This window comes from Malurus melanocephalus, unplaced genomic scaffold, assembly GCF_030028575.1.
Source record: "Malurus melanocephalus ecotype Western Australia unplaced genomic scaffold, MMel_1.1 scaffold_185, whole genome shotgun sequence".
Classification (NCBI taxonomy): domain Eukaryota; kingdom Metazoa; phylum Chordata; class Aves; order Passeriformes; family Maluridae; genus Malurus; species Malurus melanocephalus.
Genome location: NW_026623417.1, coordinates 802,908 through 826,277, shown reverse-complemented (window position 1 = coordinate 826,277; position 23,370 = coordinate 802,908). Strand labels below are relative to the sequence as shown.

The 23,370-nt window shown below is 35.9% G+C and overlaps 1 long non-coding RNA gene across 1 annotated transcript in view; it reads left to right on the top strand.

The window, feature by feature from the left end:
- The window catches only part of LOC130577612 (uncharacterized), a 41,335-nt gene that overhangs the window by 1,413 nt on the left and 16,552 nt on the right, over positions 1-23,370 (top strand). The window lies entirely within an intron of this gene.

The window sequence follows — 23,370 nt, the reverse complement described above, 5'->3', positions numbered from 1 at the left end:
ATTTTGTTTTCTGAGAATCTTAAATAGTACTTCATTATGTCCTGTAACTCTTCTGCTTTTTGTTTAAATATTTTRGGATAACATTATTTATAAAAATCAGATTTCTTGTTCTTTATTTAGGAATGACACCAACAAAWTGTTTCATTAAGCAAGGAAATTTAGAAATTTATTTCTGTTCTTATTAACCAAGGCAAAACTAGCATATTTTCCCCTCCTCTTGTTTATGTTGCTGTAACTTGTGTGGGTCCTTTGCAATTCATTTACCCTTTCATACTGCTAAGAACTGAGCACCCTATTCTCATTCTCATCACTGAATTTCATTTTGTTTACTACTTTGATCTCCTTCAAGATGTTGCTCGATGCTGTGTTAATCCAGCATCAGTTGGTTTTTTGCTATTAGTGTTTCACAGCTCTCCTTTGTTGCTAAGCTCCTTCATAAATGAATCATATGACCTTGGCAGTTTCCCTCTGTTAACACTGCTGTTATTTTTCCTTGAAATTTTGCTCTTTGAATTGTAACAAACAAAAGGTCTAACCAAGTCTCTACAGCTGGATGCTTGTAGTTAATTTGGGCTGTTAATTGACTAGGTGGGGAAATCTGGCTAAACCCAGTACATCAGGGGACCATGCTGCTCTTAATATAAATGGTTCAATGGGGAAATTGTGAGAAGCAGTTTTTTYAGTCTTCCTCAGAATTTTCACTGGTATAATGAAAAAGGGGTATTCCWCTCTGGAGGTATGTGTTATGACAAGCTGTTATAGTCATATTAATAAAGAACAACTTTGGCTTTTACAGACTCTTTACTAAGTACTTAAAAATACTTTTGTGCTTCTTGTGGTGGTTTTGGGGTTGCTTTTTTCCTGGTGTGAACTAAGGTAAAGGACCTTTGTCTTAGACTGCCTGCTGGTTTGTTTTATTTTGTTCCTGATTTCATTTTTTTCCTTTTTTTGCCCTTTTGTCAGCATCTTGCTGGCTTTCTGCTTGATTTATTCTCAGGCTTTTTTTCCTTCTGCAGCCTTAAGAGAGACTTAAAGGTCTACTTTTAGAGGTTGGAAATTTTGGATTTTTTTTTTTTGTTTGCCAACTGAAGTGGTTTTTCCCTCCTCTTAGAAATAGGCATTTCATTTCCTTGCATTTTATTCAGATAGCTGGTAATATAACATTTCTATTTTCATACCTGRGGACTCTTTTYTTAAAATGYTYTGTGTAGCTTTGARGTAGCCWTTAGTCAGACATAAATTTGTAGAGRAGAAAATAGCAAAAGTCAAATGTGGTGATGGYCATCAGAGTCAGTCTTCTGAGTCATGTTAGTGACTAGCAGTCCAGAGGGCTCTCTCTCTCTTTTCTGGCTGTTCTGGCAGACTCTCTTTCTTAGTGTGTTAAATGACAGTGTGTTATTTTGTCTRTGCCAGTCTGTTATCTCTTTAGGACAGGGGTCATGTCTTCTTAGAATTTAAAACTATGAATGGCAATGCAAGAATAGCTCATAACTGTCTGTCTCTTTACATATTAATTACCTTAGTATAATTTAAGTGTGTCTCAGTATGTCTCCTGAACATTATTTTTACTGAAGTGTGTCAATTTTCATTAMATTAAATGAATACTCATTTAATTTCCTATCTCACCTCTGAGCCCATTTTATTAATATCAGGATTATTCTTGCATCCCTCTGAGTCTTAAATACTCTGCTTATTTTAGTATCGTCTGCAAATTTAATGATCTGACTTATTAGAGCTTTATGTAGACCGTTGAATAAAATATGAAAATCTGCTGGTTTTAATCTAMAACCCTGTGAGACTTCACTTCTCAGCAGCTGCCTTTCCACTTTTTGTCCAATCCCRTGTTTTTCTGGGTATTAATTGATACCTTGGTACTGCTCACCCYTGAAGGGAGGCAACTGCATCAGACCTGGAGTCAACTGAACTTATCGTGGTCTTTCAGGAACACCAGATGCCCTAAAAACCCAAACCCATCAAGGATGGGAAAGAGTCAGACTTCAAAATACAGACTTTCAGATGTGAGTGCTGGGTCACGAGTGCTTGATATTGGACAAAAGTTTCAATAAAGATTTACTCCATCCACAAGGAAGMTTTCTTAATGATAACAACGATCCATCATTTTGACTTTCCTCTGAACCTCCTAAAACCCCAGTTATGTCAAGACTCTTGGTTTATCTAGGCTAATAACATTTTTCATTTTTAAAAGTAACCAGATTTCTTTAACATGATTTACTCYTTCCATATCCACAATGACTCATAATGATTAAATTGTGCTTATATAATTATATCCTCTAAAATGATCTATAAATGTAACATCTCTTTCTTAAAGATCAGACTCTGAGGAATAAAACTTCCTTGATTTATCTCTAGAGATAAAACGCTAGAGGTGTTCATGGCAGGATTAGACAAAAGACTGAAAGCTCTGGAAAAAAGGTTTGAAACTTGGTAGTGGAAGGGACTTCCATTATTATTGGTTTGTGAGGAATACGACACTTGTAGATTTAAGAGCAGAAGAGCTGAGAGTCAGCTTGGTTTGTGAGTGTATGGACAAACTGTGAGAAGGAGCTGTGTGAAGTATTTTTCTGTGAAGATTAGAGATGTGTAACCATGGACAAATAAAAGAAAAACACCAGGCCTTGGAGCTGGAGGCTGGGGGGTCTGTACTGGCTGAAGGTTTGGTGAGCAAGGAAAGCATGAAGCTAGGGAACCCTGGGTGTTCATGTAAATAAACTGAATTATCATGTCAAGAAAGAAGGAAGCTGAATGCTTTTTGTGAGTAAATTAATATAAAGGTATGGGGTTGTTTTTTTTCCTTGAAATGTTCAGTACCTAAAGTAAGGGCTTATAGCTTGTCTTCATTTTTTGGAGTCAATAATGAAATATTGCAAAATACAACACTGTAGGTCCAATTGTGAATCTGGCCATGTGGTGTAATAAATCATGTTGTTCCTATGAGCTAGAACAGTAGTGCACAAGCAGTAGTGCATGCATAATTTCTAGAAATAACAAGCATTCTGATCTGGATGGGGTGAGGTTTTTGATTATGGTTTGTCAGTTTCAGGATTTTTTAATGCTATACTTTCACCTTTGAATTACAGGTGTCTGAGTTATCTTCTGTTACAAATAGTAAAAATGGAGTGAGCTGAAGTGTTCAACCAAGTGATTGAGGGAAAGAAGACAACTTGGAGACCTGAGAGTGATGCATTAGTAGCACACAGGCTGTGTGAAGAAAATTGCTGCCATATTACTTTATTGTGGGAGAAGAGGCGCTAAAAGTCAACAGAAAAAATTAACCAGTAGCTGTTAAGTAGTCAGAGCCAGGTTCAAAATAAAACAGCAGAGATGGTCCTTCACATACTTAGCTGATCTAYAGAGCCTCTAGTCAAAGAATATGATATGTGCTAAAAACATTTTGGGCACTAATAATGAATGTCTCCATGAACTTGTCAGTGTCTAATATAAAGGAGCAAAGTGCATCTCGGAGTGGCTCAAAATGAAGCACTGTGGGGGTTGGAGGCTGCTAGAAAGTTAAGTGCCCTGTTCTTACATTTGCTCCTTTGACATTCACTTTTTCCCCTGTAAGCCAGAGTCGCTGCTTTTGTGTTGTGTTCAGCTGCAAAAGCCATGGCACACCTGTTTTCTTTGCTGTGGGRAGGACAGAGCTCTGGTGACTTCACATATTGCTCTGTTGCACTTTCTTMTTTGACATGACCWGTAAGATGTGCATTAAGGKCCTGCAAGTGAATRTTTTATARTGCTGGTGTTGGAAATTGCCAATATTAGRTGAGGTTCATTAGTTGTAATTTTCTAAATTCTGTAGRGAGGCTGGTAAGTGGAAACCCTTTWAAGGGAGAAGGAAGTAGAATTGCAGGGTTTTCAAAAAGTTGCAGCAGCTGTCCCAGGCTTCCCTGCAGGCCTTTCTCTGTCTTAGTTGTTTTCCTCAGGTGCTGTGGGCAGTTCTAGGCACCACAATATGAGAAGGTTATAGAGCTACTAGAGAACACCCAAAGGATGGCAACATGGTAAAGGGTCTGGATGGGAAGCCATATGAGAAGTGGCTGAGGTCACTTGGTCTGTTCACCCTGGAGGAGACTGAGGACAGACCTCACTGCAGTTACAACTTCCTTGTGAACAGGAGGAGGAGGGGCAGGGACTGATATCTCTGGTGACAAGCTATGGATCTGAGGGCATGCCATGAAATTGTGTCAGGAGGTTTAGGCTGGATATTATGAAAATTTTCTTCACCCAGAGGGTGGTTGGCCTCTGCCACAGGCTCCCCAGGGAAGTGGTAGCAGCAYGAGCCTGACAGAGTTCAAAAAACATTGGGACAACTTTTGGACACATGGTCTAGTTCTTGGGCTGTACTGTGCCAGGCCAATTGGAATTTATGATTCTTGTGGGTCCCTTCCAACTCAGGATATTCTATGTTTCTTTCACAAATGCTGCTTGGTAGATGCCTAAAAGGAAAAACACAGGTAATGTTGAGGGTGACATTAACAATGTGATCCAGGCACTTCCCAGCCTCTTTAGGGAGTCAATAGCTGTAGTATTTGCTTTTCAGGTGCCTATGGAACCACCACCTCACCACCCACCCTTTCTTTTGTATCCCCCATAGTGGAGGATGATGCCATGGGGAGAAAGTGGGCACTAAATCCCTGTTTTCACATCTTGCACTTTGCATCTTGGGAACATTCAGTTCTGTCCGGATTTACGCCTGTGTGGGGGTGAACTCTAAGGGAAAGGTGTGGGAGAGCAATTTTACAAGGCTGGAAAACTACTGTTCAATAGCCTTTAGTCATCTGCAAGACCTTTTGCCAGCTGATACACCTTATTAACAGCACAGGCTAGGTATTTATAGAGCCACTGCATCCAGAGTTTCTTTCATAGACAAGCTGTTCATACTCTGCAGGACCACATCACTTGGCGTAGGAGGTTGAGCAATCTTTATTGAGGCAGCAGTGTGACCTCATACCCTGCTGCTAACAGAGGCATAACAGCAATGCAAGATTAATTTTCTATTTTTTCCCCAAGGGTGTGAAAGTGTATCTCTTTTAGGTTCAGTCTCAAATCAAAGAGTGAGATGGAAAAATTCAACTCCGCTTTCACCGTTCCCCAATTATTAGCTAGAGAAACAATTCTATTAACTCAGATGACACACAGATGATTAATCTTATATTTTTTTATCAACACAACAACATTTTTTAAGTCCCTATGGAGGAAAATATAGTGTGTAAATCCTAAAGAAAAKGAGAAAAATAAGTTGTAGGATTTCATTCCTTGTACATTCACACTTGATATTAACACCTCCTGGTTAGAAAATGCTCTATATAGTTTTTGTAATGCCTTTTTCCAGTCTTGGGATGGACCAGTATCATAAGATGTGGACAAAAGGACTGTGTAACAGACTTCTTGTGCTTAATTTAACCTAGACTTAGTTAGTAGATTGGTGGAATAGCTGTAGCTAGTGAAAGCAGCAGGAGCATCGTAGCATATCCAAGTGCAGTATTTAAAAATGCCTTGGCACAATTCAAGATGCTGGATTCATAACAGCAGAAAGTAGCAGCAGGTATTTGAGAATCATAACAGTGACATAGATCAATGAACCGTATACTGCAGCATTTAAAGGTCAGTCCATAYGTGATGCTGTGCAAACTGAAAGCTTAAATTTGTATTTTCAAAAATAATAAAGCAATACTGCTAATTTGTCTCATTTCACTCATGTTAGTTWATGTGCTATTGGATTTGTGCTGGAAAAAGGGTAGAAGAACAGAAATGTCTAGAAAGAGCTTCTTARTGAAGAGAAGAAAAATTGTAAACTGAATACTGTTCGTTTTTCACAGATGAGATCCAGTGATTTTTTTTACATTGTTAGTAGGCCTCTGAGGCACTAGACTTTCATCCATGGCATTGTAAGAACAGCCATGCTCCTATGCCTTGGAGCCATTCAGGAAAGTTCTGGCAAACACGGGAGATATTTCCRAACCTCTTCAAGCAACAAGAAAACAAAATGCTTGGTCAGAAAACCGATTAATTTTGGAGGTCTGGTCTACTTAGCTCTTGGGAATTCTGAGGCAGAAGCTGATTGTAATTCTCTGCTTCTGAAATCCCAATTCAGTATTTTTGGTGCAAGAAATTACAAAACTTTAGAGACTGTTTTGCTTTTCTGATTTCACTCTTTGGGAGCTTGGTGCAGATTTGCAAAATAAGCAGCAAAATAAGCAGCCACTCCTATGAAGCACCTTGTTTATATTTTTCAAGTGCTAGCATAAACTGAGGGTTAGTTCTCTTGAGATGGTTCTGTGAGGCCATAGGTCATTATTCAAGATGATGTTCTTGGAGATTTCCATTAAAAACACTTTTCCCCATCAAAGAATAATTCTGCATTTTCTTCTTTACTTCCTCTGGTAAAACCACAAAGCAATCTTTCTGCTGGCTGCTCTGAGAAATGCAATGATTGAGGTGTTGTTTATATTGTTTTTATTATTAAAAAATTCTTCAGGTACTTACAGTAAATATTCAAAAAGTGAATATTTTTATCTAATTGTACCTAGTAGCTGAAAGTGGCAGCCATCCTGGACTCCCAGTTTACTCTAAGCTCTCAAAACCAGAATTTTCTCAGGAAAAAATATTCTGCTATGAACTAGTTTGGAAGTAGCTATTGTTCTCATTTAATGAGTGATCATTAAATGGGGTTTTCTTTAACTCCCAATCCTCACATCCTCTTTAAGTATGAGAATTGCACCCCTTGGTGTAGTTCCATCAACAAAATACATCTCGTTAAGGTGATGCAAAATGTTCTGATGAGGATGATGAGGTAACTTTGTTTTAGTGGATGGGAGTAGCATATTTACTGATGTCCCTTTCCCAAGTGGAGATACTTATCAGTGACCAGTTGATGTTAACCAACTGTTTCTGGCCTGAGGTTGCATGTAATATAATGTAATAATGATGATTCTTATGATCAGCTCCCTATGTAGCTGCTGCTAAACCATGGCATTTTGGAATAAAAGGGTGTTTTAAAAAAAAAAGAAAAATACAACCTAGTTAGCTTAGTTTATCCCTTTAACATTAAATGTAATTCCAGAGCTATATATGCCATATCTGCTTTTTCCCATCATCCAGCATGGACAGCACAATGCCTACAAACAGAACATTTGCTTCAATCATATGAGCAAACATATCTCTTCAGGAAAAGAAATTAAAATTATAACCTTTCTTTTGCTTGAACCAGCACATTTACAAAGATTTTTTTTTCTAGTCTAAGGTTGTTGGTCAGATCCGTCTTGAAAGTTTGTAGAAAATAAATTCCAGTGTCTCAGAAATGTCCAGAAAAAGAACTTAATTTGTTGGAGGTTTTTTCTTTAAGTGTGATCATTTTGTGCAGGYATTGGACTTATGCAGAGATATTTCTGTTTCATGTGATTAAAGTAATGCTATTGTTATATTTTAGTCTRTTTGCCTTTTCTTGTTTGGTTGTCTTAAAATATGCTTTATTTTCTTTAGTTAAAAAAGTTTTTCAAGTACTTGGAATTAGTCATTTTAGAAAGGGTAGATTAAAAGACTGTTGTTTGAGAAAGTTGCACAACTRCAACAGATACTCTCTGAAATAATGTTTTAGAGTGGAACTGATAAGGAGCTGGATAATAGGCCAGCAAACAGGATGTCTGTAGTCCATCAAGGATAAAATGAGATCTATATAAAGCAACAGTGTAATTGTAAAATCAAGACACGTAGACTGGAAAAGATCCAAAAATAACATTTGAAGATATGTCATAAACAGACCATGTGGTTCTGATAAAAGACTCAAATGACACTGTATTTAGCATATAGGTACAGCAGAGAAGTCAACTCTAAAGTCTGAGTAGCTGCCTGATTACATGCAGTAAATAACAGTCAGCCTATTAAGTACTGATTCCCTGTTTATGAAATAGAGCCATAGCTTTGGTATTTTCTATTCAAGCTGCAGGAGAGGTAKTTCCTTGTGGTGTTTGGACCCAGTACATGGGGCTAAGGTTATCACCTGTCATGTAGTCTGAAGAAGGAGCCCACTGGGTAAAGGCAGAACCTTAATGACAGCTGAATGGATATGATCTGTGCTTGGTGCAGGAGCAGCTTTTCCTCTGATTAAATCCCTGTAGTGGATTGGTAGTGGTTGAATTGTTGACATGTTTGCTGCTGACATTGGAAAAAGCAGGCAGGAAGTAACCAAACCAGAGCATCCTTTCCAAGAACTGCTGCATGTTCCAGGGCACTGTGGCTTCATCAACAGCTTTGACAGATTAATTACTCCATGTTTAGGTATCAAAYTCTGCCTCAGGAAGCATTTGGAAGCCACCAGACAAAATGTCAGATGATCTCCATGAATCAATGCCTTTTGGRGTTCTGATGTCTCTGATCCAAGAATTATCTGTCTCGCTGTGGTGAGGGATATATCTCCAGACCCAACAGTTCCTCAACAGAAACTTGTCTTCAGATGTCTTGGATCTGTCATCTTAGGCTTACAGCTACCAAAGGGCAGCTAGAAGACAACAATATGTCAGAAATCCAGAAAATATGGGTTTAAGATAAAWACAAACCACAAACCCCCAAAATCAAATCAAACCAAACCATCTAATAATTTCAGCTCCTGTCTGAAGATGCAGAGAGGAGTAGATTTGGTATTGTATAARCACCATATACAGACAAAACAGAATGCAATATTTTAGTTCTATTTGAGTATTTTTTGTTCCTCAGACTTTTGAGTAAAGGAGTTTGTCCTTTTGATTAACCTTAATAATAACTATTGTTCTGAGTAATTTGTTCTTTGATTAAAAACAAATCTGGCCAATGATGCATGAAATTTATAATTTCAGATTTTTTGCAGTTTYAGGGACCATATTTGGTTCATGTTACAATTCGTTAATGATGTCTCTGAAGATGGTCTGTGTCATTCCAAGCATTCAGGCCCCTACCAAAAGGTGGCAAGATGTTTTGAGGGGTGGAATTGAGGCTTTACACAATCTTAATTGAAGCCTGTGTTCTGACTTAAAGCATGACAAAAGCTATATCCAGATACAGCAAATAATTGCAGGATTGTCATTCTGTTCAGGTATAAGTTTTGTTAGGGGTAGCTTCACATCATTCCAAGGAGAGGAGAGGCCTCTTGCCTACTAACTGCCTTGAGAAGGAATCAAAAAGGGATTAAAATTCATAAAYATATTTTGAATTACTATTTTTAGGGTGTGTAATCTGTATTGTAACTTTTTTAGCAAAGAGCACTTGAGAAGGTCAAGATTTATTCAGGAAGCATCAGAGCTACAGTTCTCATGGGACAAAACGCAGCAGCTCTTCCAAAAATAAACCCAGTTACAAAAAAGAGCTTTTATTAAAAAAACTATTTAGGGCTTTTTGAGCCCATCTATTAAATAAAAAACTSGTATGTTCTGTCTTCCAAAAGCTAAAAAAATTGTCATGGAGTGCATATTCTCTCTAACTGGTTATTTAAATTTTGTTCTGTTTTTGAGGTCTGTGAAGTACAATGACTTCCTGTTGACTTCAGAATGTGGGTATATAGCTTAAATCAAGAGCTGAGTAGTTTTTGATCCAGTCTACCCAAATCCCAGTTGGGTACTAAGAATAATTGCAAGTACAGAACATAAATATCAGGCAAAAATCCAGATAGTTAATCTTTTGTATATAAAGTCATTAGGCACTATAGAGTATACAAATTCCACAGGTATTCAACTTTAGTGTTTGTGGGATTTTTTTTATTTGTTTGGGTTTTGGGGTGAGGTTTTTAATGCCTGGTTAGAGAGAGAGAGATATATATACAGCCTGTTCTAATCCAAATTTGAGCAGAAAAATATCATTCATATATTTAAATTTCTTAGAAAATGTTTGGTTTAGGGCTTCATTTAGTCCTTGGAAAGAAGATGGCGATCTTCCTCCTGCTAATCTAATTTCTTTTATTATGATGGGATTGCAAAACCTAAAATAGAGGGCATTGTTGGAAACTGGAAATMCTTGTCTTTCTTCTAGCTAATGTCAATGTTTGAAGCAAACAATTCCATCTGTTTTATCCTCATCTTAGACCAACCAAGATGTTGCTGCCAGTTGGAGGAGCCTGAGGGAAGAAGTGCTTATGTTACATTCCGTGAGCCACAYGGATGTGTGTGAGCCCCAGGGTGATTTACAGCCAAACARCAATGGAGGAAGGRCACACCTAATTTAGTCACACAGGAYTTTGCTTCAAAGGTTTTCAATGACATTGAACTCTCAGTGACTGCATATAAAACTTTAGGTGTACCAGACAGGCCTGTTATCTTGATCCCAGAAGGCACTTTGGCATTTCTTCTCCCTTAATAYTCAGCTTCCAGGATTTCTAGTGTTGCTGTGCACTGTGGAAGTGTCATCCATTTGCTCTTGGTAATGCAGCACATGTAGAGTATTTTTGTGTATAATAKTTTAAAAGCCAATGGAGAACTGTTGATTTTATGGGTTTTTTTGGTGGCAAAAGTTGTAGAGGAGTACTATACAATAAGAAGCTTGTGTAATAGTGTCTAAAATACATAAAATTATTCTTATTATATAAGTGGAGTATAAAAAATACTTGGCATGTCACCAGTTAAATTTTRGGATCTGTAGTCACTCCTGCTAAATTGAATTGGCCTAAGATTTGTCAAAGAATATGAAGGGAAAAAGATCATTTAGTACTAATATAGGATACAAGAATAAGTTGAATGTAATGTGATGGAAGAAAAACTTATTTCAAATAATCTTATTTTTAAATGGCAGTCAATAGACTCTTGATGCAAAAAGTAATTAATAGCTACAAACAGAGAGTAGTTCTAAAACCCATTTTATTTATTCCTAACACCTGTCTCTCTATGAAAAAAAAATACAGTAAAATAGTCTATAGAAAGCATAATTTTTCCCTAGTAGTTCACAAATGGATAAWTCATCAGCCAGTTCTCAAAATAAGGAGAAAGATTTTCTTCCTTTTAATTATAATGTATCTGTATCTCTCACGGTAGCTCCCAAGATTAAAACTTGAAAAGATACAAGARTAAAACTCCCTTTCCTCTGCCCTTTTCCCATGTAATAGCAATGGAAATGTTTTCTGAAGGAGCTTCTAGAAACTCTTCAKAGTTAAGTAATTGCCACAAGAATATAAAATGTTTGGAGGAGTTTTAAATAGAAGCTGAACACTAAACTTTGCATTAGGGACAAATCTGACTGTATCAGAGTCCCTTTATGTAACTTAACAGCATGAGCTTGTCATAGAAAACAGTTACTCATCAATCAAGAAAAAAAATAAGGAAAGCAAGGTAGAGACTTTTGTCATAGAAATCTGTGCTATGTTATCAACATTTTGTCTACTATTTTCCAGGCAAAGAATGAAGTAGTGGATCACTATTTGGTGATTTAAAGCAGAAACATTTCACAATCCCAGTGGGCCATAACATTGAAATATTGATGTCTTCTTCCTTTCTGCCTTCTCWGTGTTGAGTTGTATGATGAGTTAGACACAAAAGTCTTTCACATTTAGGGACCGTGAAGGATCCAGCAAGACACCTGACTAAACACAGACAATATGAATTTATTTTTTTGTGGTTCACTCCCACCCGTGTGAGTTAATCCATCTGTGTTTTGTCTTTGTTGATCTGTCCTCATTTAACTCTTGACCCAGTCATGTACTGACAACCAACTTTGTATTCAAACACAGGCACTGAGGTGACTTCATAACCCTACAGGAAATACAAAAGCCAAGTGTGCCTGCATCAGGCGAGACAGTGATGGAGTCTTGTAAAAACTCAAGCACAAAAACACTAGACCASGTGARAAACTGTCCAATACTTTTCCTTAGRCTTTCARGGGGAAGAGGGAGGAAGGAAAGAGCAGAGCCATGTGAAMCTGGCTCAGCAACCAGGGCCTGCAGCTGTGTCAACACCACGTTGTAACTGCCAAATGTCTCTGTGACTGCYGAGAGCAGCTTGTATTCCATCTGGGAATAAGGAGCTATTTTTCACAAACACTGCCTCCCTTTTAATAAATGAGGTATACTAGGATCTGTCTTAATCATCTAATGGACTTAAAATTTGGCTTCAAATAGTAATTTTGATCCTGTTTTAATGTCTGCTGGGACCAGTAAAGACACATAAGTGAAACGACACTTCAGAACAATGCAGACACCACTGTCACTGTACTTGTTTTATGCCTTCGACATATATCTCATGGGTATACATAGTTAACTAAATGTAAATAACATGCAGCAAAGAAACTTCTATCAAATTTTGTACCAGATCACTTGCTAACACAAACATAGAATCATTAAACAGACCAGTTTGGAAGGGACCTTGAAAGATCATTTGGTCCAACGTGTCATAGGAAAGAGATTCTAAATGAGATCTGCAGCATCCTGTGCAATTGCACCTTGAAAACCTCCAGTGAAAGGGACTCAATCACATCCCTGAACAGCTTCTTCTAGTTATGGATTGTTCTCACCATAAAAAAATTCTTACTTATATCAAGATGAATTATGTGGACTTTGTCTAAATTCATATTGCTGCTGTAACAGATGAATCAGAAAGAAATTAGGCTCAATGCTCACTACTGTTCTTGACTCAGTAGAATCAAGAATAACCTCTGCCCCTGTAATGTCCACTTCCACAATGTTTAGCAATGGATATCGGATAATTAGGGATGCATGGCACATAATACATTCATAATTTTGACAAGTCTTCATTGAAACTGCTTTACTTTCTAAGATAAGTGAAACACTTCCTTTAAATCATCCTTTCTATTAAAAAGAGCCCTGGTAATGTGTATTTATTTCTTGAGCTGTCACTAAAACTTGTGTTTGCGAGATTCGTGTTCCCTGAGTGAAAGACCAACCCATTCTGATATTAAGCCAATATTTAGTTAACTGTCTTTAGACAATTGCTAATAGAAACCTTCAACCTACTTATTTTTATAAAATATTTCATTAGAAGAATACGTGCCACTCCTAGTAGTTTATTGATTGCTAACTATCTTTAATGATAGCAGAACATGTAATAGTGAATCTTGAATTCAACATTTTTTTAATTTTGAGTTTCCTGACTATATAAAARCACATAAATGAGGCTGCTATTTATATTTAAGGTGGTGGGCGTTTTGTGTCTTAAAGTTAAGGGAGATCTGTAATGTAGTCTATGCTTCTCTACAGTCTTCTGTGGCATTTTGTAGACTCTGTAGCCGTAATCATTGGTCAGAATATGCTAGCATTTATGTTTATGAATTTTCCCCCAAAAATTAACAGACATTTGAAATTACTTTTGTTTGCCTTAGTGAGAACCTAGTTTGTTTTTTATTGGTTTGGTTTTGTTGAGTTTTGTGTTTCTCAAAGAAAGCTATTTGTACARTAGTGCAATGGGATCAGTTGATATCAGTTTAGAATGGATAGGCTATCTAGGTAKATAGAATAGAGGTTTTTCATTTGCYGAAGTCTCAGTCTTTGAATTGCAATGGAATGGGTTTGGAGGAAATATTAAAATGTTTCCATCCTGAAGGCCACAATGAATTTTTTTTAAGTGATATAAGTGCTTTCAAGAGTAAAAACTAGATACATKCAACTAAAGTTCAGATTTTTCTTTTAAAAAATAACAAAGAAAGGCATCAAAAAATATCAACCAACAAGATCTTTCATGAGGTTCTTATTGCCAGCAAACAGATATTGATAAAACRTTTTTTAAGATGCACATATTTTAWTTTYTTAAATTAACATTGATGWGTTCTACCCATGAGGGTGGGGAGTACATTAGGTAMAACTTGCTTGAATATAGAAAGCTACTGTGTTGACTCAAAATACTTAATAATAACAATTTGGCTTTGCACAGTCTCAGAATTAGTGTTCTTGATTTTATCTTTCACTTGTAATAGTCTGAAGTCTATTTATACATTACTAAATATTAAAACACCTAAATCAGAAAGTCAGAAATTTGGCTTTAACAATGGGCTCAATTTCCTATGTTATATCCAGCAAAGAATTGGTAATGAAGCACAGAATGTTTCACAAATACATACATACTTCATAGGGTTGTCTGTCAGTGCATGTGGAAAAGATAAAAGTACTCTGGAAGAAGTTCAAAGGAAATATCCTAGTAACTATGGAAGCAAAAGCCCTTSTGCCCTATGTTGAGATGAAAAAAACAATTAAGTTAGACTGGATGAACATCTTTTTAGTGCCCGTTTGGCTGAGATAGATTTGTCCTGCAGAGTTGATGAGGCTTTGAAAGAGATAAYGATGAGCTATCCCCATAAAACTCCAAATGCTTTTGTTATGACCTGGGGACAGCCTTGAAACAAGCACCTTACCACATCATTCACTCACATATGATTGAAATCAAGCTCCATTTCTGAAAAGCTCTTCCTTACATTTGGCTGGAATTCGAGATTTTGTGCCAAATATGGGAATTGGTAATTTCAGTTTTAGTATGGCTCAGGCTCTGGGCTTTTCAGTAACAATTGAATAAATGAATTTCATAAGGTCAGTATTGCAGAAATTACAATTCTGAGTCATCAAATGAGAAACATGAGCATCTATATTCCAGTCCTTATATAAACCTTAAAATAACATTTTATTAAACGTAACCTAATAATAGTTACATAGAGGATAATGTAAGAAAGCCTTACAAAAGGATTGAAGTAATTCAGTGTGAAATTTATACAAGAATTCTGGCCCATCTTATGTTCTTCAAACATTTCACCACTGTAATAACAATGGGCAGCAAAAGTAGTACAACATTAAGTATCCCATGGTACACTGAAGCATCTTGTTTTATTAATATTTGTTAAGTACAAAAATGCAAGTTTTCCTTTAAATTATAACTCATATACCTCTTCTAGATTCACTTATTTATCTATTTCTCTTCTATTCTAAAAAAAAAATGTGTGTGGGAAGCCTTCACTTCTGTTTAAGCCAGTGTCAGAGTTGGGCAACTGGGAAATATTACTTGTCAAAGATCTCCTGGAAAATTGTAGGTATACTTTTTAATATTGTTGTTAATTCCCTGAAGACAGCTCTCTCATCTGTCCCTTCTTCTAGGTTCTCTCATTTCCTGGACGTCTCATTTGACCATGTGTGATTTTTTATCATTTAGATTAATCTTTCTTAACTTTGTGGTTTCATTAGTTTATCTGCTGAGGTTGTGTGTCGAGAAGTGGCTTAATTGCTTTTGCATCTACTGCATGTAAATAATTTGAAGAACTGAGTAGTAATTTTGCTCTATATTAATAGTTGTGTAAAAAGTGTACTGTATTCAATGTGAATTGCAAGATATTTCTGTAAACTCATCTATGCTTTATTCAAAAATGACACTAACTGTTTTTCAAACTTGGAGGATTCACTCCAAATTTTGAGCATTTTCTTCCTATGCAAATGAGTCAGCAACTAGTATTAAAAAGTTCTTTACAGGTAACWTGCAAGTTTTATCAAGATTATCTTTCTTTCTGCCATATCTTTGTGGCTTGAACAAAGTTCATACAGTTTCAGAGCTCTATGAGGATTGAAACGACTRCAGAGAAGTGATGTCAATTATTCCAAAAACCTCATCTGAGGCAATTCAGGACACAGTTTTGCAAGAGATGTCTTTGCAAGTCCCACTTACATTTTTTGATTCTACATTTTGTGCTTCAAACATGCCAGCTGTAGTCTCACTGATAATGAATGGAGTTTACWGTAGCAATTATGTAAGAGGAGGATGTACTGAAATTTATCTGAAAGGCTTTTAATTTAGCTAGCAACAATGCCTTGCCATGAAAAGTTCCTCAAATCACTTTACTAAGATTTCAGTAAATAACTAATGAGGCTTAGTTACCATGTTTTCTGTATGTCAAGAATAGAAGTTAAGATAGCAATGATATTGTTAGATTGCTGGTTCAAAAATTAGATCAAAGGAATTATTGTATTCTGTTTTTTTAACTTGTAGTTAATTATAACTACATGCCCCAATTGTAATGTAATTATTACCCAATTACAACCCATGCCCACAAAAAACTGAGCAAAACAAAAAGCCCCCATAACATAACTTTCTGATCTTATTCTCTGTCCTTATGACTCCCTACATAAAAYAAGACTTGTTGCAGCTACCAAGCTTCTGAAGAAGACTTGGAAATTGGTATCTCAGCAGACACAAAGAATAGCCTTTTCCAGTTTGAGTCCATGGGCCTGGGCAGAGATAAARCTCTAAGATCATCCCAATCTCCTTTTCTACTTATTTCTGCTRCAGCAGCTCCTTGGAGCCAAAATCAACCCTGAGATTTTTTGATGCTACAGAGCATACAATTCCAAAATGAGAAGGGATCTCTGTCTGACTACACTGATGCACAGAGTAGTAAAAAGAGATGGGTAGAGACTGATGCAGGAACAGAAGGAAAAGACAAGTGATACAAGATAACCCATGACAGTCAGAGGTGTCTCTGTGCACATTTTTGGGGTTTTTCACATCAGAGGTTAAGTTTTGTAGGCTGGCTTGCAGAAGAAGGGAGAAAGGACTTTTGAAACCTTTGTGGGGAGTTCTTCTCCAGTGGCTGTGTGTGCCAAGGCTGTGATTGCACTTGCAGCTCTCCAGCAGAGCAAAGCACTTCTAGCTGTTCCAAAATCCTCAGCCATGCTGCTTTGATGGTTGGTTTCCTTAGCAAAGAGTGCTTGMAAAGCAGAGCTATTTGTAATGTATTTCCTGCATTGCAGGACTTGAAGAAAGAAATCTCTCTCAAATTACAATTTATATTTAAAAAGCAAATTTGCAGCACTTTTGAACTGTCCTTAAACAGCTCAGTATCATAACACAGACAGGGTGCTGGCTCTATTAACACACAAGATGGTGTCTAAAGACACAAGCTGTGCTTTTCAAACTCATTCAAAACTAATTGCCAAGATGAAATTCTAGTTTATTGTATGTATCTCTCTGCATACTTTGAGATCTTGTGAATATTATTCTGTGTATAATTATTCTTCCATGCAATTTCTTAGTTACAGAAGGTGAACCTCTGAAGAGATAATTAAATTTACAAATTGGCAAAAAAAATCCTTCTGACAAAATTAGGGTTATTTGGGTATATAACAGGATCACAATACTTCTTGTGAAGTTGTAAAGGCAGATGGACTGAGGAGRGTGAGGAAGATTGTTTTGATATGGCTGCTGTATTTTCAGAGAACCCACGGAGTATCCCCACCCATCCCCTGTGTCATGGATCTTTGCTTTAGTTTGAGTAACCTCAATTAGCCAAGGGGAGTGYTGGGAAGGCAATGAAATTATCTTCAATATCAAAACAGAGGATAAAAATAATCTGCTTTTTCCAGAGCTATTTCTTGACCTTTATTTCAGTTGACTGCTTCTGTCTTTGCTTAAAACCTTATTGTGAGCTGTGCTTTTTCTWTGTGAAGAAATAACCATTGAAAACTAGACATGACCTTTACACTTTTTAGAAATGTATCTAATAGCCTTAGTTTGCTATTTCTTTCAAGTTACATTTTAAGCTGCGGTAAGAAAAGTTCTCTTATACAATCTGGTGACATAGCTTAACTTGGAATACTTTTTCTGCACCATGTTTTCTCACTAGTGTACTATCTTTACCCTATTTTGGAATCTGTTATAATGATGATAATATCTGGGTGCTAGGTATTGTATGCAACTATCCCTTTCAAATAAGTATCAGTTTAGAAAAAGGTCTTATGACTTCGACTTCTTTGCCATCTAGTCAGATGCACTATGGTGTTTCAAATTAAAATTATTTTTATGTTGCAGTGAGGGACGTAGATTAGTGAATTTAAACAAAATTAAGTCATAATGAAGACATTTTTTCTGACATCTTCTTCCTTAATACCTCTTTTTGTCTAAAGCTCTTTCAAGTAAGTTAGGGGGTCAGGTGCTTTAAGGTGAGTGCAAAACTGATGGGGTAACTGTATCAAGAGAGCAGGAATCAATTGCTATCTGTCTCATTGAAAGGATATGTTCACTGGAGGTTTTTATTGATCTTTGATTCTGATGCTCTCCTGTATTTCAACAAGGACAATTAGAATAAATTATATTTTCACTGAACTGTCCAGCAGTTACAAGCAAATAGTAGCTACAACCTTTTTCAGAAGATAGATTTGTAATGCAAAATACCTTMGTAAACTGGAGAAATAATACCAGTTGKTAGTRGYAGTACAAGCAACAGCATTATTARTATTATTGTTGAAATTTGTGGAGTGTTTTTTTCTTTTAAACAGGTGCAGAGCTCTTGGTAGGAATCATCAAATTTGGAAACACAGGTTGGGGAATTACGCCCAAGTAGTACTAGTTCCTGAGAAAAGGATCCATCTTACTGTGAATTCTAACTGAATGTGAACCAAAAAATTGAGACTGCTGTTAAACCAAACATTTTAAGAAAAATAGAAARTAACACATTCAATGKAACATGTCTATTCTACCTAGTACTACTGCATTAGTAGCACCTGGAGTATTTTGTCCCCTTTGGGTATCACACTGAAGAAATGCCATTTGAAATTTTGTGGAAGAGAGCAGAGGAATGTGTYAGAAATTTTGAAAAAGTGACCTTAGAGGAAAAGTTAAGAAAAATGTTTATTTGCTTTGGAGAATAAAAAACTACAGAGTGACAAAAGGTTTCCAGCATCACAGTGTTATCTACAAACAGGAAAGGACCACAACATTTTCTCTCAGCTCTGGTTCTGAGGAGGAATAAATAGTAGGCAGCACAACACTAAGAAGAGGCAGATCAAAGAAGTTTAGATAAGCATCAAATATAACAGTAAGGATAATGAAGAATGGGAACAACTCATAAATGTAATTGAAAGTTTAAACCAATTGTTCAAATGTATTGTGAAGGATTTACAAATAATTAATTCTGTTATGGAACAGAAGGTTAGGCTGGATAATCTTACTGGGTGCTTTTCACTGTTTTTTTTTGTTTGTTTCTTTCTTTTTTATTTTTTTTGTCAAAAATGTATGTGACCGTTTAGCATAAGAAGAGAGTAAAAGGTAAAGTTAGGAGAAAGTAACTACTTTTTCATTTTAAACATTAAGTRTATTTTTTCTATCATTCTTAATTAAATTATAATTAGAAAATGTGATATAATTGAGAAATTTCAGTGCCATGGAAGAAAAAATGTAAATAAACAACTCTTGTAGTGCAGGTAACAGTTGTTTGCTCTGTTTACTCTAATTGTAATTTTTGCCTTTGACAAAGAAATGATTTTTTACAGTTTGATATTTCTAAGAACATTATAATTGCAACTAAATCCAACATATAGCACCACCTGCCAATGTCTTCTGTTTGCTGTAACACTTTTCAACAGTTTTGGTGCCAGTCTTTTTCAGCTCAAACATGTAACTCCTAACGTACTGTGATATGGGGTAGCATATAGGGCATGACTTAGGGCATATGGTAAAGCTTCAGTTTTTAAGAAAKGGAATAAAATGACATGGTTTCCCTACAAAAACTTAAGGATGGGGTATTTACAGTATCAGTGTAGGAAGCCAGTACAGAATTGCTCTTGCATGCTGAAAGTAGGTTAGCTAGATTTCTCTACTTGGAAAATATATTCAGAGTGTCATTGTACTGTCAAGGTATATTGTAAGGTTCGGTCCACATTGCTGCACAATTGTGTAAGGATAAAGTTAAGGAAAAAGATGCTTAAAACTTGAAACTATCTGGCAGAAGGGAAAAAAACCCCATAGAAGCAAGTCAAATATGTCAGTGAAAAATCACAGAAAATTCAKTGAAAATAATTATGTTGCAATGTCTTTGTCCTAAAAACATATGATACTAAGGCACTGAAAAGGCAGCCTGTACATGCTTACCCACCAAACTAAAATCTGTTTTCTAACCCATGGCTTGCTCATGCAATGCCATATTTCATCCTTTCTTCCTTAGCTGGTGATATATGGGTGTGTCAGTGAGCTAATGATATTTTCTTCAAAGAGGCAGAAGGTTTTCTCTTTTAATGGGATATATAAATAAAACAAATTCGACTGCAAAAACTACACCAACCTGAAAATTGTTACAGAAACAAAAATTATTTTCAATTATTATTTTGTCTGCACTTAAAAACATTTGCAAAAATGAGCAATTCTCCTCTGAAGCCCAAATGGATGTAAGCAAGCCTGCACACACATGGGCAGAATCCATCCTTGCCAATCCCCAGCTGAGGTTTGTGAATGTTCAGGAGGAAACCACACATCACTTCAGCAATACTCAGTGAAAAAAAAAAAGGGGAAAACACTCTAGCTTTGAACCAATYTGTACAAATGATCCTTTGGTTTCTCTGGAGGGCCAAAGAAAGAGAACACCTTTTACAATTTGTTTCTTGACAGTAGAACTTCCCAATGGCTTTCCATCAATGCATTCCCTGTTTGCATCTTCTACAGCAGTTTCACATAAATGTCTAACCCRRATGGTGGCTTTTGGAAGAAARGGGAAAAAAATAAACTCTTGAGAAATTGTGGGCTGGTGTCCAATTTTCTTTCTAAGTAGGGTCTGAGGTTTTTCAGTTCCTTGCTGCAGAAATAGATAAAATCATTTTACATTGATTGTTGGTGCTTAATTATATCAAATTAGAAATCTTTGGGTTTTGTTGTTATTTTGGGTACTTTATTAGCGTTTATTGCATGCTACTCTTTATTTCCTAGAGAGCTGCAGATAGAAGCTTGCAGTTCCATTGGTAACTATAAGGGGAAAATCTCTGTGGTAAGATCAGTGAGTCAGAAAATTTTACTCTAATGGAAATAATTGCATTCAAAGAAGACATATCTGTGCTCTTAGAGAATGKGATGTTTTTTGAGTCTTGAAGCATTGAGTAGAATTTATAAAGGCTATATACAAGTGAGGGAAAATGTTAAAAGGAAAAGAGATGTTTACTGTTATTTTCTTTAGAAGTTATCTAGCTTTAGATTTTCTTATATGGAGGATTTTTTTTTTCTCAGGATGACGTAGACAACCCTRGAGGATGAAAAAATTCTACTCAATATTTCTTCTCCATAAAGTGACCTGGTACCAACCCATCTCGTATTCAGGAAATCAGGCCCATGTGGTTTTAGCTGGATCTGCTCTCTTTCAGGAGTAAGATCACCGAAGCATCATCTGTCCTGAATACTACATTTTAACCTGCATCATCAAAGGAATTGCAAGAGATGATAATTTGCTATGTTGATGTTACAAGAAAGGCAACAGTACTTTATTAGGGACAGTAGAACAGAATCAAAGAACAAGAGGATTATAGCATGCTAGATAGGAATTTCTTTTTTGTTTACAAAAGAAGAAAGGGCCTATCTTGTGGTTTAAATTGTAAAGTTTGATTGTGTTTAGAAATGCTCTTATTACAATGATTGTTAAAAGTTAGAAAGAAATTGAACAAAAGAAAATACAGAAATAATTTAGAGAGTCTATTTTTCTTATCTGTACCATAAGTGAAAAGATATTTAAAAGTTCAATCTATAATTTAAAATTTTTAATTATCGTCTTGGTTAAACTGTTGAAATCTTCAGATTCCTTGGGTTTTGTAAATTTTTCTGGTCCTTGAAGATCCTTTTGCTGTCAATAATTCAGTTTTTAATTTCTAATTAAGTTTGCTAATACATAAATAGGCAGGGAGAAAAACTGTGCAGAGAAAGGATGCGTGAAATGGTTGCATTTGTATACTTGGTATGGAATTTCTTTCTTCCTGTTTAATAAATGTGCTCTGCAGCATCAGAAAAAGCTACTGTTTTTCACTAAGAAATATGGGGCTGGGTTGTAAATAATTAGAAGTGAGAGTAAACAGCATTTATTCAAGAAGTGTCTCAAGAAATCTAGATGCAGCTTAAGATGTATGAAATGGCTGGGAGAGTTAAGAAGTGAATATAATGCTGTGCAAGTATTAAAGTCAGCTTTTCTCAATTTTTTTCCTGAGTTTTAAAATATGTAATGATAAATTACAATAAGGAGTAATAACTTCTAGAGAAATGATTACTTGTACCCARTATTTATTGTAACAGAGATCTGTACCTATATTTGTAGAATAAATACCTGGCTCAGTAAGCAGTTTAACTRTTTCAAGCCTTGCATACTCTAGAAACACAAACCAATGATGGAGGACATGACAATTCAGTACCCTATTCCATTTAAAGGTACGCAAGAATTATGAAGCCCTAAGGTACTAAACAATAATTACTCTTTGAAAAGAAATTCAAGGATAAACTGTATCTATGTATATCAAATTAAATAGACCAAATTTAATGATATTTTTGTAAAGAATGAATGCCCAAGRGTGTCCTGTGTTTGCTTTCTTGAACAGCAGAAAACATCTGGACTTTACTCATCTGGAATATTAGGAGAAAAAATGCTGGATGAAAGAGAAAATCAGAGACCAGAAGTTCCAGGCATGTAGCCAATTTTGTATTATAGTCAAAGACTGTGTAGCTGATTCAAAGATTAGTGTGCCTCCAGGATATTTTTCCAAACAGAGACACTGGGGAAATTAGGAGGAATTAGCTGAAGGTGTAAAGTTAGACTGCAGTGTATTACATCTGCATGGACATTCTTTTTCAGAAGCATGGCCTTGAATTATTTTTGTCAAGTGAACCTCTGTATGAAATTAACAGCAGTGCAAGAATTGGATGATGCAGCTCAGTTCACACCTTCAATTAGTTAATTTTAGCTTTACTAAATGTCCTTTTGCAGATGGGTCCAAATTTTTGGTCARTGATATCATAAAGTCATTCCGGAAAGCAAAGAAAAAAAAAGACAACAAACCCAGTTGAAGTGTTCAAGGTTTAGTAGGAAACAAAGTGAAGTCTCTAAAGGTGTTGAAGATTTGACAATATGTGGGTTTTCCCGCTTTATGCATGAAAAATAATTTTTTTTTTTTTTAAAGTGCAAAACCCCACATAATTACTAAGTGTATAAGAATTTATTGCCTCTCAGAGCTTTAGTGCCCTTTGCTATAGGAACTAAAGCACAATATCACAAACACATCAATCAATCACAARCACAATATCACAATCATACATCATTGACTGAGGTGTGGTGTACTCCTATTGTTTCTTCTCCTGGAGTGCTGGATTCACATCCTTACATCACTTCATGCCTACTCCCATTTCATATATTTGTAAGAGTCAGATTCTCTCATCTGCAGCAGTCAGTTCTCGGGGCTCAGTTAATTTAACTCTGAAGAAGTGGCTACAAACAGTCTTTCACTAAGCATGAAAGTATCATTATCAAATAATATTTTTTTCAAGGAAATATGTATGTTTTCTGCTGCCTTGAGCTCTGTCTTTTTTTTTTTTTTTTTTTTTTTTTTTTTTTTTTTTTTTTTTTTTTTTTTTTTTTTTTTTTTTTTTTTTTTTTTTTTTTTTTTTTTTTTTTTTTTTT